The sequence below is a fragment of the Erigeron canadensis genome, chromosome 6 (assembly GCF_010389155.1).
Source record: "Erigeron canadensis isolate Cc75 chromosome 6, C_canadensis_v1, whole genome shotgun sequence".
Lineage (NCBI taxonomy): Eukaryota > Viridiplantae > Streptophyta > Magnoliopsida > Asterales > Asteraceae > Erigeron > Erigeron canadensis.
The window spans coordinates 5,963,190-5,985,166 of record NC_057766.1 but is presented as its reverse complement, the minus strand read 5'-3'; positions in this window follow the sequence as shown (position 1 = coordinate 5,985,166).

Below are 21,977 nucleotides of genomic sequence, written 5' to 3'. Positions count from 1 at the left end.
AATTACGAGTAATTATTTTATGATTATTTATTTGAGAATTTCTAATATCACCTTTTTAGTTATATATACTCCGTGATATGTATAAGGCCTCTAGCAACTCAAGACACCGTCCTCTCTCTTCTACACTGCACATCAGCTTTTTTCTTTTTAAAATCACCTCGTCCTCACTCACTACCAACCTTACCCCTTCCTCACATCTTCCTCAAATATATATATATATAAGCCACATACACATACATATAATTTATGCAAAAATGGACCCACTTTTCCCCGTCTTCACACTTCGTTCCAACGATGGGCTTTGAGGAAGAGCCCTTGGAAGAGCTCGCTGCCAACCCCTTCCTCATCGAAGAGGTGGTCAATGAAGGGTCGACGGGACCATTTGGCATAAAATATTTTAAAACTGAAATTTGATTTATTTTATAAAAGTGTTACATAAGGTTAATTTTGTCATTTGACATTATCTATATCTGAATTCTTGAATTACATTAAATTCTATAAACCAAATAAAAGACATATTTTGAAACTTTAAGATTCCAATTCCCATGAATTCCAATTCTTTTGACATATTACAATTCTTTTAAAAACATTCGACGAACCAAACGCCCCCTAACGGTCAAACTCATTTGTCAAATTAACCGGGATAACTTTTTTCTTAAAAAAGTAAATTCTTTTTTATTATTATATCTTAAAGATTAGAGATACCACAATTATTAGTTTATTACCAAGAATCATATTAATTAATTAGCATGATATCCGCACAATGCGGCGACAATGATGTCGACGGTGGTTTAGTGATGTCGGTGACGTGTGGTGATGACATCGACAATTGGTGTTGAGTGGTGTAACCGTGTAAGTTGATGTAATTGTGATAGTGAAAATATTCTAAAAGATAAAGACTTAGAATGTAAATTAGAAAGATAAGGTTATAAAATGTAAATTAATTCAATAAGGGTAAATTCAGTAATTTCTAATAACCTTTTTCATAGAGTGTTTATTATGGCAATTTAATACTTTTGCAACCAACCATTTTTAACACTTTCTTAAAATTAGGGGTTAATAATAAATATTATAAAGGGTATAGATAAGCCGTCGAAATAAACGGCAACAATACCGCTATCAAATCTTGTCTAAACGAGATATATATAAAAACTAGTGCTTAGACCCCGTGCGATGCACGGACAACCCTAAATAATTTTTCTTAAACTTTATTTTAAGATTATATCAATGAATAAATATAACTGAGTTGGACATAATAAAAATATTCTTATGAGTTGATTAATTTAAAGAAGAAGAATGCTAGATATACCTTGAGATTTATTAATGATACACGAGGGCTTAAAACGCATACATTGCACGCCGGAGAGAAATTATAAAATGGATTGCCCATAGTAGGCGCATATAAGAAGGATTATGTTGGTTATCTGGATGTGATAGGTATTATGAATTTTCCCCCACTTTGATATATAGACCCACGTGGATGCGCTATAACTTTAAATAATTTCTTTAACACCAGTTCAAGCATGCATGTAGCGAAGTAAATGTACTCCTATTACAACTAATGACCATTTATAAAAAAATTAATGACTTAAAATGCATAGAAAAGTCTTATTTATCACTAAAATAAACCAAATATACCTCATATTTTTTATCACAAATTTGATAGGTTGTTCTTTTTATAAGATTTGAAATTTGTTGATCATTCATTTTAACTCCAATAGCACCAGTGGCAACTACAATCCTAACTTGCACATTAAACCTACCAAAAAGAAAAAAAACAGAGATACAATTTTTCCACACAACTTAATGATTATAGAGTTTTAATATGAAATATAAATATATACCTAGGATTGATGAGAACTTCTTCCTTGTTACATGAACAACAAATCCACATTTTGTTGTCCCTTAAAGCATCAATAATGTCGACTGCATTCATGTAGAGATCGGTCAACTTAACCTCTTGAGAACAATTCACACATTCCATTGAATACCATAACTGGTCGGTTGGAATAAAACCAATTGTTGCAACAACAACCACTTTATCAAACTGTCAAAATGAAAATGTTTATACATTAGAATGTTAAAAAGCTAGTTATAAATTCGAAAGAAAGTTATGTTAAAAAGTAATCTAATCAAAAAAGAAAAATTCACAAACAATGAATAGTTACATGTTCGTCCATCAGGATCATCTCAATACTACCTATGTTATTAACATCTCCATATAGAGGATGCTTCCATAGACGCAAATTCTAACCGTTATCGTACATGGCTTATTATTTGGACGCAAATTTCTAATTGAAACATGGTTTAGTGAAGCCATGCTAAAATTGATCTATTATGTGTTTACGTTTTGAAATGCCTTAAAACTGAATGGAAGTAGCCTTATATAGACATAGACATGCAAGGAAATAACCGCCACAAGCAATACACGAACGGTTACATATTCAAATTTTCGAAAATTTGAACTTCTTGAAAGTATAACTAATCCGTTTTCGAAAATTTGAACTTCTTATAAAAGTAACTAATCTGTAGAACTTACAAGGAGCAATATTGTAATGATTTTTGGGCTTTCTAGCATTTTTAAGCATGTCACATAAACAATAACTAACAAATTTTGAAGTGAGATTTAAATAATGTTGGAATAGTGAAATGCAGAAAATCATATTTATAACCTTCATAATGGATAATAAAAAACCTCGGAATATGGAAAAATCTTGTACTTCCACTGTTCCACATGTTTGGTATCGAGAATATACATTAAAAATGTATATCGATGTGAAATTCCAGTGTAGCTACTAAATAAAAGTCAACCTTTAAAGCCTTAAAACCTAACAAAAAACTTGTGTATTGGAAGATATAAACTTGAGCTTATTTTCTCTCACAATTCCCAGTAAATTTATACTACGAATACGCATAACCAACTTGGCCGAGCGATCTACATCATACACCACTCCCCCTCGTATACACTCCCTGGTCCAGTTAATTAACTTCTTCTTTCATTTAAACACACCATAAACAGTTTTGATATATATAAAGTTTCCTCCGATTCAAATTACACCCAATCATTCAATTTACAAAGCAAACCCCAATTAGGTTGAAGTCCAATCTTTTCTGCCTTTAAAAACTAAAAAACAAAAAAACAAAAAAAAAGTCCAACATCTCTCTTTTCTTATACAGAATTTGCAACCGGCCGGTGGTCTTCCGTTTGAGGTATACTATAAAATTTTTCATCTAAGATTGCTACTATAATTAAAATTATTTAGCTATAAGATTTGAAATATATGTTATTTATCTTATACTTATAATATATATAATATAATATGTAATATGGGGTTGGTTATTATAAAACAAGTATTAAAGTAAAATAAATAAAACAACATATTGACACTTATATCATGGTTAAATTGATGCACGAATATTGACGAAGCAATTGATGCATAATGATTTTCATGATACACGATTCTCAGTGAAGACAAACCTATTGTTTTATTTATTTTACTTTAATATTTGTTTTATTTTACCTAAAACCTATGTAATATTGTTTGGAGGGGTGTTATTTGCTATGCTTGAACACCATATATACTAGGGGTGAGAAAAACCGAATCAAAACCGAAAAAACCATAAAAATAAAAAAATCAATACCAAAAAAACCCAAAACCGAAAAATCAATGGTTTCTGGTTTTGATTTTAAAAAATCGAACGTTTTGGTTCGATTTCTGTTTCATATGAAAAAGTAAACAATAAAATCAAAGCAAACCAAAAATATATATTGTTTATGTTATGTTATTTTATATATATATATATCCTTTTAAAACCCATTCTCATTAAATATGATAAATTTGATGTTGTTAGGTTACAAAACAATATAATATATGTCCTAAAAAAATATATTATATATGTTTTATGTGAAAATAAACAACAATATCGATTCAGTTTAATCAATAATATATTGAAACACCGTGTAAAAATTATAAATAGTAATACACTATACGGAGGTTATTTGAACTAAATATTTGAAGTTTGTTCAACTTATTATGATAAACTTATCGTGATTGTTGTATTATTTTTGATACTGGATAAGTTATTAAAGTTGTAGTATATCATAGGGTATAAACTTTAAAAAAAGTTTAGCTCAAATTCATTCAAACCCACAAGTGGTTTTAACCGACTAAAACTTAAAATTGCACCGAAACAGCCCCAAACCAAAAAAACTAACACCTAATTATCTTAGATTTCAAAAACAGAATTATAACGGTTTCATTTTTCGTTTTAGTCGAAAACCAACCCAAATCAAACTGTACTCACCCCTGAGGAAAAAAATTGACTGATAAACAACAGAAGTACTAACATACAAGATGGACACCCGTATGATGAAGCGGGCGTAATAAAGCGATGGTGTGGTGGTGACAGCGGCTACTAGTGTAGGTTATGCAAAAGAGGTTGAATAACATGTGGGAGTCAGTGAATGATGTTAAATTAATTTCATTATAAGTATATATTAAGTAGAGATAATCAAAATCTATGAATAAAGATGAATCATGTTTTATGTATATCAAAATACCTTTTTAGAAAAGAAAAAGAAAAGAGATGAAATATTTACAAAGAAAAGAGATGAAATATGCTACCAAAACCAAGAAATACCGAATCCTTATTTATCAACAACCACCGTACCAAATCCAAAACCCCTTTTGTCCCATATTAAGTGTTTGATTTTTTAAGTCTTTTTCTTTAAACTTTGAACGTAAATATTTTTGTTTGTCTTCTATAACACTTTATATAACCTATACAAATTGACTGAATTTTAAATATATTTTTCATTGATTTAACTTTTATCACCTAATATATAACACAAACAATTATATTTACGGTTAATATTGGAAGAAAAAGATTTACCAGTCAAAATAAGACAAAATGAAATGGAGGGATAATTTAAGTACCGGTTCGGTACTCGGTTTGTACTATAATTCTGAAATTCATGTTACTAATATGAGACAGAGCAGTCATTCCTTTTTGTAGGACCTGATCTAAATTTCCATGCAAATAAAAATAAAAATGACTTTGGTGGATAAGTGGGATGATGATATAACTAACCTTTGATTTGATCAGTTCATAGCATATCTATAAGTACCTATAACCATTATTAGTTCGAGGATGTATAATCTATATATAAACCATTAGTTCGATGATATAACTAACCTTTGATTTGATTAGCTCGTTACTAGCCACCCATTATAGCACAAAAATTAAATCATTAAGTGGATCTAAGAAATAATGATTAACAGTTTGAGGCAAACTCCCTGTAGATAATACAAAAACCAATTCATATGCATTTGAGGCAGACTCCAAGAATATTTGGCTATTAAGATATGACGGTCCACGAGATGCTAACTTATATTAATTAAACTTAAACAAGAAAGTAAAGACAATAAAGTAAATTATAAGAACATCTGTAGAATTCGATTACACAAATCTATGCAAGTCTAATAATATGTATTATTGATTTAACAACGAATATATGGTCGATATTACAACTTGTATTTGTTAGTATAGTATATATAATTGTATAGAGTCATATTATAAGTTTCGCCCATTAGCTTTATTGTGATACACTACAAGAAAATTGGCTTTTAGGGACGATGGCTCTAGGGACGACGCAAAAGTCGTCCCCAAAAGCCCACTAAACGACAAAAAATTCAACGATTTTGACTAAAAAAGTCAAACAAAGGTTTTGGGGACAACACCGTCGTCACAAAAGTCGTCACAAAATAATTTTGCTTTTTCTTTTTGATTTTTTTCTATGACAAAAAATGAAAAATATTTGTGGCGCTTTATGTCGTTGCGAAATATATTTATTTTCCATTTTTATTTTCATATTTTTCCCTCCAGAAAAATAAATTCCCGCCATAGTTTTCGGCACGACATTTGTGACGACTTTGTCGTCCCCAAATCCTTTTCCTCCGAAAAAAATGTTTTTGTTTTTCATTTTAATTTTTTCGTTTCCCACCTAAATGAAATGTTCCCGCCATTGATCTAGGGACGAGTTTTGTGACGACTTTGTCGTCCCCAAATCTTTTTCTTCCGACAAAAAATGTTTTTGTTTTTCATTTTCATTTTTTCGTTTCCCACCTAAATGAAAAGTTCCCGCTATTGTTTTAGGGACGAGTTTTGTGACGACTTTGTCGTCCCTAAAAATATTTTTTTTAAAAAAAACTTATTTTTGACCATTTTAATTTTTCCTTTTTCCCTCCTAATTAAAAACTTTCAAAAAATAGTGTTATTTAAATATAAAAGAAATATTAATTGTGAAATTAAATTTAGGCGAACGTGGATAGGCGAAACAAAACAAACAAACAAAATACGAGTTAAAAATAGACATTCAAATATACATTCAGACGTTCATTTGGCATATATTATCGATTAATTATATAAGAAACAAGTTTAAAGACCCGGTAAGCTCATTCAAGCAATATGGGCCCATCTGACATAACAAACGAATGTAAAGACCCAATAAGATCACATCATATAACAAACAGGTTTAAAGAACAAATAAGCCATTCAAACGAATTGGTCGGGTTTTGGGGGAATAAAGTTATTCGGTTTGGGTTATTCGGTTTTTTAAAAATTAATAAATCGCCCATTTCCCAATCCATATATGTGGCCACCCAATCCAAACCACCCAAATAAAGTTTGGGTTATATGGTTGGGTTTTAGATTACCCAAATAAAAAAAGTTTTCAAGTTATTTTAAAATTTAATTGGACAAATATGATATTTTGTAATTTAGTAATGACATATATGAAATTTTCCCAAATTAATTTACTATATTTGAATAATAATGCAATCCGAATGTTAATGTACACCATTTTGTTTATTCATCATAAGGTTATTCAAATAACTATGTATATTAAGATTTTTTTGGATTAAGTTATTAAAATAATTGAAGTCATATTTATATCATTTAATTTAGGTTATTATAGTTTTATTAATAAATGCTTAATCGAGTTTCAGTTGGGCCCCAATTAAAATTTTTCTAAACCAAAACCGAACCATTTAACAACTTTCTTCATCGGTTTCATCCAAACACCAAACCAAATCCGAATAACCCAATTCAAATAGGACACAAATGAAATGGATTGGATGGGTTATTCGATTAATCCGAATAATGAACACCTGGAAATGTAACATTATGATTGATTGAGGGAAAATAGTATTCTACATGGTATCAACCATTTAATAAATCCTGGACCTTTCTCTTTTCTCCCATCAATATCCACTAAATTTTGTTTAGGGTTCTGCACTTTTTTTCTTCCCTTCCTAGCCGACATCTCTTCTTTTTCTTTTTTTTTTTGTTGGCTTGTGTCTTTGATCTCCCTTCAACGAATATCTCGATCAATACCATATTTTAATAGCCACCATATATATTATCATACCTATCAACCATGACGACAAGTTCTTCAACACCAGCGACGACTCCGCTTCACAAGACATATAGTATCACCAATATTAAATCCCATATTCCTCTTACCCTTGATCTCAATCATCTTTAACTATGACACTAGCTTGGACCGATCTCTTTGAAACCCATTGTAGTGCTTTCGACGTCATTGATCACATCGATAGCGTGAACGTACGATGCCACAACCATTAATCCCGATAACACACCTCCCACTGATGCGAATGGATCAAGCTTGACTCCATTCACTACAAGAAATTTGGCTTTTAGGGACGACAAATGTCACATAAGTCATCCCCAAAGACTTTTAGCGACGACATTTATGACGACACGTCATGGTCCCTAAAACGTCGTCTCCTAAAGTGTTTCACGACGACAATTAGCGACGACAAAAGTGGGCCCACCTATTGAAAGGAAAAAAGGAAAAGAAAATCAAAAATTATTTCGTGACGACTTTTGTGACAACATTGTCGCCCCCAAAACTATTTTCTGTAATAAAAAAAATACAATGTTTATACATTGTATTTATGTTTATATATAATGTATTTACAATATATAAAATTATTTATCTCGTGCAAAATACATTTGGGGGCGACTTTTGTGACGACAAAGTCATCCCCAAATCTTTTTTTGACTTTTTTAGTCAAAGTCTTCAATCTTTTTCGGTTTCAACAAAAATTTAATTCAAAAAAAATTTCCGAAAATATTTAGGGACGACTTTTGTGACGACAATGTCGTCCCCAAATCTTTTTTTGACTTTTTAGTCATAGTCTTGAACTTTTTGTCGTTTAGTGGCTTTTTGGTGACGACATTTGTGTTGTCCCTAAAAGAGTCGTCCCCAAAAACCAACTTTCTTGTAATGATTGTTCGCAACTGGATCTATAATACCATCACTCCAGATGTTCTAGCCAACGTCCATGAAAGAAAGTCCACCGCTCGTGTAACTTGGTTAGCCATTGAAAATCTCTTTCATACAAACAAAGAAGCCAGGGCTCTCCAGCTCGATAACGATCTCCGTAACATATCACTCGGCAATTTGTCCATCACAGACTATTGCACGAAAATCAAGACCATGACTGATCTACTAAAAAACATCGGTTCTCCTGTCCAAGATAAAAGTCTCGTGGCTTACACCCTCAATGGTCTACCCCGTAAATGGAACGTGGTTACCCGTACTTTTCGCCTTTTAGAAAAACTCCCTACTTAGCTGGAAACACGGGCCTTCTTACTTGGCGAGGAACCTAAGTTGGATGACAATCCTGTTACTACGGATACCGCCTAATCACCTAATGTGTTGTTCACCGGTACGTCCTCGACTAGCAACCGCGGGTCTGGGAGACGCAACGATCGTCGTAATAATGGAAGGAGGAATGATCGACAACAACAAATGGGATACAACCAACAACAGGGTTGGGTTTACATACCACCACCGAGAAGTACTAATAATAACAATGGTTCTCGACAACATAATAATAACAATAATAGTTTTCGTGGTTTCACACGTGTAAGTACTGCAGTTCCATCCAATCATGTATCTTGGGCTAACTCATAAGGAAGTATTCTTGGTCCTTATCCTTACAGCCCAACATCTCAACCATATGTCCAGCATGCTCAACAATACTCTTCTCAGGCCCAAGCCTATGCAACTGGCCCAATAAGCTTTTCTGCTGGCCCAACCATTACTGTTGCTGTTTCTGGTCAGGGCCCAATATCTCCAAATCATTCTAGGCCCATCATCGGATATGGGCTGCCGACGAACCGACAACCCTGCCTCATTTATTTAATACTATGACCTTGTAGGACCCGGGACAATCTGGTTGGATGATGGATAGCGGGGCTACTGATCATGTTCACTCAAAAGCAGGTATACTCGAATCCGTTTCTAATAATATTGATACTCGTTCTCTTTTTTTTGGTAATGGTTCCTTAGTTCCTATTTTGACCACCGGGCACGCAACCATACCAAACCCATATCGCACATTTCATTTAAATATATAATATCCTTATCTCACCAACAATTATTAACAACCTCATTTCAATTCGTAAATTTACAACTAATAACCGGTGTATAACTGAATTTGACCCTTTTGGTTTTACTGTGAAGGACTATCACACCCATCAGCCTCTGATCCGATGTGACAGCACTGGACCCCTCTACCCAGTCACTAAGACCCCACCTCAGGTCTTTGTTGCTACCACTCCATCCATTTGGCACCAACGTCTTGGTCACCCTAGTGACCAAGTTCTTCATCATTTAATTTCTCATAATCTTATTTCATGTAATAAAGTGAAGTCTAACGTGCTTTGTCAACCATGTCAACTTGGCAAACATGTCAAACTTCCGTTTGATCATTCTACTTCTGTTGTTAGTTCTCCATTTGATATTATACATTCTGATATATGGACATCACCTGTTACTAGTTTTAGTGGTTTGAAATATTATGTTATTTTCTTAGATCATTTTACTCATTATCTATGGGTCTATCCACTTCGTCGTAAATCTGATGTATTTCAAAAGTTTTTACATTTTATCGCAAATGTTAACAATCAATTTAAATGTACAATTAAGTCATTTCAATGTGATAATGGTGGTGAATACAATAACAAATAATTTCATCATTTCTTTGCCACCCATGGAATCCGTTTTCGCTTTTCTTGTCCACATACCCTCACAATAGAATGGAAAATCTGGACGTATGCTTCGTACCATTAATGATACCATTCACAACCTCTTGTTTCATGCACACCTTCCCCCTACATATTGGGTGGAAGCTCTTAATATGTCTGCTCATCTTCTAAACATTCTTCCATCATCCACAATCCAAAATGACACTCCACACTTCCGCCTCTTTAAACAACATCCCACATACATGCATCTTTGCGTGTTTGGGTGTTTGTGCTTTCTTCACAAACTTTCACCTCTATCCACACCATGCATATTTCTCGGATACCCATTTGACCATCGTGGTTTTCGTTGCCTTGATCTTTCAACTCAAAAAATCATCATCTCTTATCACGTTGTTTTCGACGAGACTGTCTTTCCCTTTGGCTCTGTCACCCCCACTCACTCACCCTCATATGAGTTCCTCGACTCCTTGTCTCCCCTATTTTGTCCAGCATTCCAGCCACGACAACCATCGCTGTCCTCGGGTTCAGACTTCCCCATATCACCTGGATCACTCATGCCCTCCCTTACACCTAACACCCAAGACACACCGACCGTCACCCAAACAACTTACCCACGACCCCCACCCCTCCATCACCCCAACCCGCCCCGCCCTCTTATGATCAGGTGTGGTAAAAGCGGGATTAGCAAACCCGTAGACCACCTTAATCTACACACCGCTACTACATCACCAGTGCCCCGGTCATATTTACAAGCTATTAAGGACCCTCACTGGCTTAAACCTATTAATGAGGAATATCAGGCTTTTATTAAAAATGGTACTTGGGTACTTGTTCCCCGGCCACCGGGAGCTAATGTGGTTCCTTAGATGTGGCTCTTTAAGCAGAAGTTTAATGCTGATGGTTCTCTGCCCTGTTACAAAGTCAGATTAGTCGTTAATGGTAAAAGTCAGCAGCTTGGCATTGATTGTGATGAGACCTTTAGTCCGGTTGTTAAACCGGCCACCATCCGTACTGTCTTGAGTCTCGCAGTCTCACGTCACTGGCCCATTCATCAGCTAGACTTTAAGAATGCATTTCTCCATGGTGATTTACATGAGACTGTTTACATGCATCAGCCACCAGGATACCGTGATTCTAGATTTCCTGATCATGTGTGCCACTTGCAACGCTCTTTATATGGCCTTAAACAGGCACCATGTGCTTCGTACCAGCGCTTTGCTGATTTTATGCAACAACAGGGTTTTCATCGCAGTAGATTAGACACATCTTTATTTGTTTATCATCATGGGCCCTCCATTTCCTACCATCTTCTATAGGTTGATGATATCATCCTTAAAGCCTCATCAACGTCCTTGCTTCAGGACATTATTAGCCAGCTGGGTCGATAGTTTTTTATGACAGACTTGGGTACACTTAACTACTATCTCGGTATATCTGCCACCCATAGTAGAACTGGTTTGTTTTTATCTCAGGAAAAGTACGCTATAGACATCATAAAGCACGCTAACATGTTAAATTGCAAGCCCTGACGCACACCAGCCGACACACAATCCAAGTTGGATGCTTCGGGCTCTCCCGCTCCCGACCCCACTCTTTACAGGAGTCTTGCAGGTGCTCTTTAGTATCTTACATTCACTTGCCCTGACATTTCTTATGTTGTACAACAGATATGTCTTTTCATGCATGATCCTCGAGAGCCACATTTTAACGCACTTAAGCGTATCTTGCGCTATCTTCATGGAACTCTTGACCATGGCATTCAGATTCATGTTTCTTCTACAGACGGCCTTGTCGCATACTCGATGCTGATTGGGGTGGTTGCCCGACTACACGCCATTCCACCTCCGGATATTGTGTATTCCTTGGTGATAATCTTCATTCATGGTCTTCAAAGCGACAACATGTTATCTCCCGTTCGAGTGCAGAACCCGAATATCGGGGTGTAGCCAATGCAATGGCTGAGACATGTTAGCTACGTAACTTCTTGTGGAACTGCACACATCACCTACTAAGTCTACACTTGTCTACTGTGATAACATCAGCTCGGTCTACATGACATCGAACCCAATACAACATCAACGAACTAAGCACATTGAGATTTACATTTATCTTGTTTGTGATCAGGTTGGTTTGGGTCATATTCGGGTTCTACATGTCCCTTCTCAGTCACAATACGCTGATATATTCATGAAAGTATTTCCTACTTTCCTATTCAATGAGTTTCGATCCAGTTTGAACGTTCGGGTTTCTCTTCTAGATAAAAATGCGGGGGGATGTTAGTATAGTATATAATTGTATAGAGTAGTATTATAAGTTTAGCCCGTTAGCTCTATTGGAATAGTCCATCGTAGCCCATAATGTAAATGTATATATTCTCCATAATGTAACATTATGATTGATTGAGGGAAAATAGTATTCTACAGTATTACAAGATAGTAAAAGAAAATTACAATTGCTAAGTCTAGACAAACTAAAAAACTTAAGCAATTACAAAGGAAATAAGTGACTCACACTTTTTATGGTGACAAACACAAAGTGTTTATGTTGAGGCTGTATTGCTTTATATAGAGGAGGAGTTAGGGAAACACAGCCTTGCCTTGATAGTGATTGATGGTGGTTGTCGGAATCCTATTGGTTAGAAGTACTTACGCAAGAAGCCTTTGTCTTCTTTACCAAAACAGGAATGAGAGAGAAAACGTCCAACTGTTTCTTTAATAAAAAAGGCACAAGACAGTTGGGGTAACCGCAATGTGACTCTTGTCTTCTTGTGATTTGAATTCTTCTCGCCTTAACTTGTAATTTGAAAGGGAAGACATCCGCTGACGAAGAGTCAATGGACTCGCTGATGATTGCTGACGACATACGTCAGTGACCAAGTCTCGTCAGCGAATCCTTGACTCAACAATCTCCCCCTATTCGCTGAGAAGACAATTGTTGAGTAATCACTACTTGCAAAGATGTACATAAATTTTGAAAGAGATGTCTTATATTAAAACAAAAGAGAGTTACATTTGCTGACAAACAAGCATATATACGTACAACTCTATTAGACTTGACGTCTAGCTAAGTCATCCCAGACATCTTCATTCTTTACAATCCTCAACATAGGATCAGCTAGACAATGTGGCAGCAACAGTTCATGGTCAATAATGACAATGAAGGCCTTGTTGTTGGTTGTGGCAACACATCTTTTTATTCCTATCAAGAAACCCACGGAGGCCTTCTTGATATCACTCTCTCTGAAGAAGAGTTAATGATCTTGATAGTTCGTATAGAACATGCCGAATGGATCTTCAATTACCAGCCCTTCTTCAAATACAACCCTTGCTGGCAATCTTGTGTCCAGCGTAGCATCTTCAGACAGAGATGGGAGGGAGATCTACATATACCATATGATCGTCTCTTTTTCTTTTCATCACAACTCTTTTCTTGGATGCTGATGAGGATGGTGTTGCCGAGGGTTGTCTTGCTGGGAAGTTTCCAAAGTATCTTCTCAACACAGGCACATCAACTTTTAATCTCTTTTCCATTTCTCTGGCCTTAGTGAAGTACCCATGGATGAGATCCTTCAGAGGAGATTAGTTGTGGGCAGTCTTTTCTTTGATCAGTTCATGCACTTCAAACCATTAAGTGGCACCCAGATTTGGTCTTTGTACTTCCTTGAAGTGAGAGACATGACCATCTTCTTCTATTCACCCTCAAGTTTGTCACAGTACCAGACTTTCCCAGTTTTACGCCCACAAGAACTATTCCATCTTCACTTTATGTTCTTTTACTCTAGCCTCTACATCAGTCTGCTTATATAGCTAAGTGACCATAGGATTCAAGCAAAAAAAGTTCTTCTGCATCAAAATTCTTTTTGTCATGAATGGCCATATGGCTGATGTACTCAAGATTCTTTCTCTCATTTTCTTTCTTCCTTTGTTCATCAGCAAGAGCTTCTTGTAACTTCACATCAGCTTCCCACACATAACCAGCATGAGTGGAAGCGATGGCTAATGAAGACTCCACTTGACTCATCTGATGAAAAGATGAGGGTTTCTTTTGAGATCTGATGAACTGTTCTCGTTGAGTATAAGTGAGAGGAGTGATTTCACCATTAGTAAGATACCGTCTATGTAAAATTGATAACATTTACTTCGACCTATCAGTGGTCATTTCTCTTGCCATGCCAACTTCCCATGCAGCTTTTATGGCTTTGGGGTCATTAGGATCAATGTCTTGTTCTTCATGCTCCCCTTGAACAATGGTCAGCACCCCTTGAGCTTGTCTCTCCCCCTCAGAACCAACAGGGACTTCCTCTTCTTCTTCATTGATAATGTGGCCCTCCCATGTGTCTTTATTTAAAGTCTCGTTTTCTCCCATAGGAGGCACATTACTTTCTTTTCCAGCAGTTTCGACCACTACTATCATGCCAGCAGTTTGAGTAGCATTGGTAGTAGTAGTGTCATCAACATCAGCAGTCTCAAGTACTTCTTCAACAACTTCTTCAAAGATTTTATCAATTGCTTTTCCAACGACCTCATCAACCAGTTTAGCCAATCCCCCCCCCCCTTAGGAGTTGCATCATATGTAGCAACTTCCACTTTTTGTGTTTCCTTGTCAGCAGCTCGACCAACTAGCTGCTGAAGCAAGGCTTTGATGTTGCCCATTTCAACTTCCATTCTTTCATGTGATTGCCTATCAAGCTCAGTGAAGGAGGCATAGGGCTTTGGAAGTTCAACAATTTTCTTCTCAAGAGAGGTAATGGCAGTGGCTTGGTTTTCAATCTGGGCTTTTAGTAGGGCAATCAGTTCATGCTCCTTTTGAATATCAATAGCACCTGCCAGGCTTGATGAAGCAACTCTTCGTGCAACATATGTGGAGGAATTGACCGTCCTTTAAATTGTGGTAGCTTTAGCCTTGAAAATCTGCTGATCTTTCTGGAGAACATTGTGAGCAAACAAATATGCTCGAGTTTGATTCCTGGCCAAAGTTACAAAGTTTTCCTTGATTTGCTCAATGTCTTGACTGTTTGTTGATTGCTTATTGTACCAGCTAGTCAAGGTTTGTACCAGCTGATCTTCTTCTTTTTCTTTAAGGCTCATCAGTTGTTCAACAACCTTGGTGAAGTCAACCATTCCTGTTTCAACCTTTTCCAATCTTTTACTAGCTGATAAAGGAATTTGAACAGGAATGAGAGGCTCTTCAGTGTTTGTAAATGCATTGGCAGGCAACTCAACATAAGTGGGTGAGTTTAGTTGATTTTTAGATATTGGAGGAAATGATATTGAAAGTGAAATGAAAACGTAAGGGTTGGAGAAGATGATATTAAGGATATATATGGTAAGTTGTGGGACCCTACTTCTACAAAAGTGAACCATCAATGCATTTTCTCTCTCTTACGTGGCATTTCAAATATTAATTTTAATAACGGTAAGAGGACAAAAAAATTTTTATTTAAAGAAAACAAATATAAAGTATCAAGATATTTATATGAAAAACTATATATATATATATATTCGTATGAGTGTAACGTATAAAAAGATTTGATGTGACAACTTGTACCATTTTTCAATATTACTCAATTGTTTACGGCGTATGTATAGTACAAGTTGCCCATTAGGGCGAAAATCGAGGTAACCTTTTTGAAATCCAAAAAAAATAACACAAATAATGCTTGGTGGATATGCTTCCATATAAAATTAGTTAGAAAGGAAGTATATCCCCTGAAATGTTTAGAAAATCTGGTTACCTTTTATACAAAGAGATTTCAGTCAACGACTTCACAACAAATGTTGGTCGCTGATAAATATTGAATATAACTTTTAGCAAACGGCCAGCTATCAATGGATTTAATTTGTCTTTACCATAGCCATTTGCTGTTGGACTAGATAGAAAATTTTAGTTTTCTATTACTCTTGTTTTCTTTTTCCCAAAGCAATAGGGACTAACGGATTTGGTAAGTCTTTACCAGAGCCATTTGCTACTCGACAAGATAGAGACTTTTAGCTCTTTATTACTTTTGCTCGGTTTTTCACAAAGCAACAGGGACTAACGGATTTGGTAAGTCTTTACCAAAGCCGTTTACTGCTGGACTAAATAGAGACTTTTAGCTCTCTATTACTTTTACTTGCTTTTCCCCAAGGCAACAGGGACTAACGGATTTGGTAAGCCTTTACCAGAGCCGTTTCCTGCTGGACTAGAAGGAGACTTTTCGCTCTCCATTGCTTTTTCGTTCAGCAAGTAAGACACACCTGAACTCGCTGATAGAAATTTTGACGACAAAGGTCACTTTTCAACTTATAAAAGAGAGATAAGTTGAAGTTCAGCAGACATGACATGTCATGTCGCTGATTCACCATTCAACATTCCCAACTTGCTAACCAGATATTTGAATCTAGTTTCATATATGGGTTTAGTGAATATATCAGCGAGCTGATCATCAGTGGGGATGAAGTAAATTTCAACATCCCTTTTCTATGACATGGTCACGAATGAAATCATACCTAATATCTATGTGTTTGATCTTGGAATGCTGAAAAGGAATGTGTGTGATAGTGATTGCACTTGTATTGTTACACATTATGGGAATCTTAGAGAAGTCTATGTCATAGTCAGCGAGTTGGTTTTTCATCCAGAGGACTTGTGCACAACAACTCACTGCTAATACATATTCTGCTTCAGCAGTGGAGATGGACACTATATGTTATTTCTGACTAGACCAACTAATCAGCCCCCCCCCCAACAGGTTACATCCCCCACTGGTGCTTTTCTTGTCTAACATGCAGCCAGCATAGTCAGAGCTAGAATAGGCAACTACATCAAAACTAAAGCCTTTGGGATACTAGAGACCCAATGATGAGGTACCTTTCAGATACTTGAAGATTCGCTTGACAGCGAGAAGATGAGATTCCCTTGTAGATGCTTGATATCCTGCGCAAAGACAAGTGGCAAATTAAACATAATGTTAGGACGACTCGCTGTGAGATACATCAGCGAGCCAATCATTCCCCGGTAGTGAGTGGGTTCACATGCTTACCATCAGGATCAGCATGGAGATTGTTTGGAGGAGACATGGGAGTTGGCTTAGGAGTGATATTTGACATGTCAAACTTAGCCAAGATGTCTCTAATATACTTTTTCTAATTAATGAAAATGCCATTAGAGAGTTTGCGAATTTGAAGACCAAGAAAGAAGGTCAACTCACCCATCATGCTCATCTCAAAGTGAGATGACATTAATGAATTGAACTTGGTACAAAGTTTCTTGTTGGAGGATCCAAAGATAATGTCATCGACATATATTTGAACATAGAGTACATCGGCAGCCTTTCTATAAATGAAGAGAGTGTTGTCGATGGATCCTCGCTGAAACTTTTTGGAGAGAAGGAACTCAGAGAGTGTGTCATACCAGGCTCTGGGAGCCTGTTTAAGACCATATAATTCCTTATAAAGACGATAGACATGGTGTGGCTTGGTTACATCTTTAAAACCAGGTGGCTGCTTAACATGAACCTCCTCATTGAGTTTTCCATTTAGGAAGGCACTCTTCACTTCCATTTGATATACTGTGAAGTGTCTATAAGCAACATGGGCTAAGAATAAGCAAATGCCTTCAAGGCGTGCCACTGGTGCAAATGTTTCATCATAATCAACACCTTCTTCCTGACTGTATCCTTGTGCTACCAACCTAGCCTTTGTCACGTGTAACAACACCATCTTCGTCCATTTATTCCTATAAACCCATTTTGTTCCAATGGGTTCCTTACCTGGAGGTTGAGGAACTAGAAACCAGACATATTGTCTTTAAAATTGGGTAAGTTCCTCTTGCATGGAAGTAACCCATGAAGGATCAACCATTGCTTCTCCTATGTTTTTGAGAGTGATCATAGACAAGAAGTTAACATAAAGACATGTGTTTCTTGTCGCTGATCGAGTGATAATCCCTCACTGAGGGTCACCAATGATTTGGTGAGCTAGATGACTAGATGTCCATTTAAGTGCGAGAAGACTTGATGAACCTAGTTGAGTGTCAACGGAAGACGGGGGGATGGAATTAGCAGAGAGATTATTATAAGAAGAGAGATCAATGGTAATAATAGGTTCAGGCGTATGCTCAGCCGAGTCATTCGACTGAGTTGAGTTATCATTGATGTTAGAGTCATCAACTGACTCCATATCTTCAACGTTCGCTGAAGCATCATGAAACTCATCCTTAGTAGAGTCATCAGCATGCTCGTTCTCTGTCAGCGATCTAGGTTTGACTAAGGCAGCATGGATGGATCTTAAGATAGGCTCAATTGGCTCACTTGAGTAAATATGAGCATCTACTTGGTCATCATCAGCATTTGCTGATTTGTCCTGTGGAATATGTTGATTTGTCTCAGGCAGAAAGCAAGAAGCATCAACAAATGAGTCAGCATCCTCAGATGAAGGATCAGCAAGCTCATTGAAGAATGTGGGCCCCACCATTGCAGCCTATCCATAATTAGCTTATTCAATCTTAAGTTGACACTTCCAAAAAACTTCAATATGACCTATATTTAACACTGGCATTGATGACCTATTTTCTATTACCTACCCACTTGAATAAACCCGATTAACCCAATAGATGAAACACGAATCACATCATAAAGCTTAACCTTCTAAAAACTCGATCATAGAGAGATGCACGTCTTTCAAAATCCAAATTGTTCTAAAGTTCACCTTTGAATTTGAGGTAACATACTTAAAAGAGTGTTTTAATAAAATAAGAGTTAATTATACAAAATAACAAGTTTTTCTTAGCCAGCGAGTTAGTAGTTCGGAGTTAAGATTTTAGACATCACAATGATATACAATTGGACAGTATGGGAAGCGAGAACCGCGCATGCGTGGGTTTAAACCCAAAACCCATAATGATATCCAATATTGATATTATTAAGGAAACCATTTAATTTAGTTAATTATAATGCTTGTATATAAAGTTAATTAGTATTCTTGTTTATTAAGTTATTTATTTCTTTATTTAACAATTGTAACTAACTATATAAAGTCATTCATTGTATCAATAATATTAAACAATTCACATAACAATTAGTATGGTATGCAGAGCCAAATCCGCTCCAACAAGCAAATTGTTCTTAAAAAAAAGATAAAAACAAAAACAAAACTCCTTCCGATAATCATCCGTTCAAACACCCTAATCTTTTGTAGGTTCAGGCCCCAATTAATACACTCACAAACTATATAAATGTATATGTAAAATGTGAATATAATATGGGAGAAAAACTTACTCATTCATTAAACTAAAGAGGTTATATATAGTCATACAAAGATAACTTGCAAACACATAACTACACTACAAAATAAAACTGCCAACTTCCTACAAACATGGACCACTCTTTCACCATCTTAGTACTTCTAACATCCACATTTTCCACTATAATGGGTCAAAACAATGACCTTTTCTACCAAATAAACTACTAAACAAACATACTAATAAAACTAATATTAAACATGACTTAAAACCAACTAATAATCAAGATTATACCCAACATTCACCCCCTTAATCTTGATATCGATCTTCACTTCATTTTTCTTTGAGTTCGTTCTTGCTTTTCGTACAAAACCCGGAATCATTTGTCTTGCCAAACTTGCCACTTACTCCTTGATTCATACTCATTGCTTTCTTTGAATCTTAAATATCTTTCATACATAAACTTCAAATGACAGAAAGGCTATATTTTTCATTTCAAAGCTATGTCAACCCATGTCATATGTACTTCTCATTATAGTGAACAAACAATACAACTCATGCATCTTCCTCATTTAGCCAATCTTTTTCAATAAACACATGAAGAAGGAGACGAACATATTGGTTCCATGCTTGCAATGATTCTGACACACCACCTCTCTTGCATTTGCATGTCTCACAGCAAGATAACCTTTCTCATCTTTCTGCCCTTCCATGACTATTCTTATAGTAGGATTCTTATAGTAGGATTCTATTTCACGTGCTTCCAGTTACTTGATAATTTCTTCGTTCCTCAATCAACAAACAACGTTAATCAACAAGTCCAATGATTTGGCCAGAATCATGGCTCGCCTTCAACTCATTTGATCGCCTAAAACCGAAGCTTTCAAATTCGGTAACTTGCGTCCATACGAAAATTTGATCAACAACCCTCATATGGTCGTCACTCAACCCAAACAACCACACCATCTTCACACCTACTTTTGCTCTCCATTTTCAGTTTCTTTGTGACCACAAACATTTCACTTTCACATATCAAAAAAACTGATTTCACTCTTCCTCATTCACCATGCCAAACTATCAAACGATTCCTCAACCAAATCTTACTTTGGTCTTGCTACTTGCTATTCATACCGCTGCAGCCCGATATCTTGCTTCTTACTCCTTGCTCTTGCTATGACGCGTCTTTTGCTACTTGCTCTTGCTATACTTGCCTCTTACTTTTGGTTGGATCCTAACCTTCTGCTCTTGCTGTCATGCTGGTTGTTTCTTGCTTCATGGATTCAAACAATACCCAACGTACTTCTTGCTTCTGCTGTTGCTGTTGCCCCACAACCATGGGCTGTTTTGCCATAGACGCTCAAACCGGCCCTATTCTCGCCCCTTGCTCTGATACCACGTGTAGGTTGAGGCCCTAATTAATACACTCACAAACTATATATATGTATATGTAAAATGTGAATATGAAAAGTAAAATGAATATGGGAGAAGAGCTTACTCATTCATTAAACTAAAGAGGTTATATATAGTCATACAAAGACAACTTGCAAACACATAACTACACTACAAAACAAAACTTCCAACTTCCTAAAAACATGGACCACTCTTTCACCATTTTAGTACTTCTAACGTCTAAAAACAATGACCTTTTCTACCAAATAAATTACTAAAGAAACATACTAATAAAACTAATATTAAACATGACTTGAAACCAACTAATAATCAAGATTGTACCCAACGTCTTCTTTTTCGCAATCTTCGGTTCGAATTCCAAGCTTCCCATTCGTAAACAAAACAATAACAATAATAACCCGTTTTTCGTTATTCTTTTCTGTAACCCCACGTGATCAAAGCAGCTACTAATTCTCTTTTGTGTGATCTTTTTCCTCTTTTTGTTTCATATTCCCCACGTGCTCTCCAATCATCATCATCACTCTAAATTTACTACTCTGTGCAACCGACAACTCATCCCTGTTTTTACGAATTCAAAACCCACCATCATATTCGTAGCAGACACTATACTCTTTCTTTAATTTCATAGTTGATAGTCATATTAGTGTGCCTATACCGAAATGTGCAACCGTCTCTCTCGAGCCCATACCGTAATGGTCGGTTTCTTCAGTTTGTTTCCTTCAAACATTGCGCAATAGTCTCTTTCAGGTCATACTGCAATGGTCGGTTTCTCCAGCTTACTGTCTTCCAATAATGCGCAGTCCCTCTCACAGTCCATACCGTAATAGCCGGTTTCAATTCATGTTGCTCCACGAGTAATCTCATTCATAAGCCCAAACTGTAGTGGTCGGGTTCTTCAGTTTGTTGTCTTCCAATAATGTGCAACAACTTCACTTTACAACTTTTTCCAACGAGTCAACAATCAAAGTTCCAACGAGCAATTTTATTCATAAGCCCATACCATGGTGGCAGGTTTTAATTCGTACATTTATTTTCTTTTTGCTCCAACGAGCAACATATTTATCCATCAAACTTTTGGTACCTCAATCGGGTTCTTCGCTACCTAAAAAATAAAACTGGTAGTCAAAAATCAATGTCTCAAGTTCATGTACAAGGTATGGTCAATCGTCTATCTACAAGTTCAAGTCCAAGATTTTGAGTTCAAATTTAAGATGGGTTTTCCTGACGGGCCAGCCATTTTGCAGGGGCGAATTAAGGAAACCATTTAA